Below are 931 nucleotides of genomic sequence, written 5' to 3' on the forward strand. Positions count from 1 at the left end.
AGGGGCTTCCGCAGTCCCCGGTTACCTTTCCGGGGGGGGGCTGGGCGTTCCGCAGTCCCCTGTCACCTCTCCGGAGGGGAGGAGAGATCCGCAGTCCCCAGGCACCTTCCTGGGGGGGGGGCTGCGGCGTTCCGCAGTCTCCGGTCACCTTCCGGGGGGGGGGGGGGGGCTGGGCGTTCCGCGGTCCCCTGTCACCTCTCCGGAGGGGAGGGGAGATCCGCAGTCCCCAGGCACCTTCCTGGGGGGGGGGGGGCGTTCCGCAGTCTCCTGTCACCTCTCCGGAGGGGAGGGGAGATCCGCAGTCCCCAGGCACCTTCCTGGGGGGGGGGGCGTTCCGCAGTCCCCTGTCACCTCTCCGGAGGGGAGGAGAGATCCGCAGTCCCCAGGCACCTTCCCGGGGGGGGGGGGGGGGGGCTGGGCGTTCCGCAGTCTCCTGTCACCTCTCCGGAGGGGAGGGGAGATCCGCAGTCTCCTGTCACCTCTCCGGAGGGGAGATCCGCAGTCCCCGGGCACCTTCCTCTGGGGCGTTCCGCAGTCCCAGTCCAACAGTCACCTTCTGCCAGGTGTTGGTGTCCGCAGTCTGGGTCCCTTATATGAGGAAAGCCCAGCCGCTGAGCCCTCCTCCATCCAGAATGGGAATGTCTGGAGATTGCCAGGACTGTGCCATGGGACAGACTGTGTTCCCAGCAATGGGACTCTCCGGAGCGGAGGACTCGCCCTGCTGAACTATTTCTATGGAACACTCCATGATTACACGGTCAGACAATACTATATTACAGTGTACATCTTCCCGGGAGCGCAGTGCTAAACTCAGGGACAGACAGCTCGCCCGGAGGAGGCTCCAGACACTGAAGGCCGCAGCCGGTGAATTACTCTCCCACCCTTCCCGGTGCTCCGTGCCTTTCTCTGCCCTCATTTACCGCTCTCTTAC

At 65.6% G+C, this 931-nt stretch overlaps 1 protein-coding gene across 1 annotated transcript in view; it reads right to left on the reverse strand.

Moving 5' to 3' along the window:
* CENPN (centromere protein N) overlaps positions 1-931 on the reverse strand; it is a 38,210-nt gene that overhangs the window by 37,103 nt on the left and 176 nt on the right. The gene's annotated exons all lie outside the window — the stretch shown is intronic.

The sequence above is a fragment of the Aquarana catesbeiana genome, linkage group LG11 (assembly GCF_042186555.1).
Source record: "Aquarana catesbeiana isolate 2022-GZ linkage group LG11, ASM4218655v1, whole genome shotgun sequence".
Classification (NCBI taxonomy): Eukaryota; Metazoa; Chordata; class Amphibia; order Anura; family Ranidae; genus Aquarana; species Aquarana catesbeiana.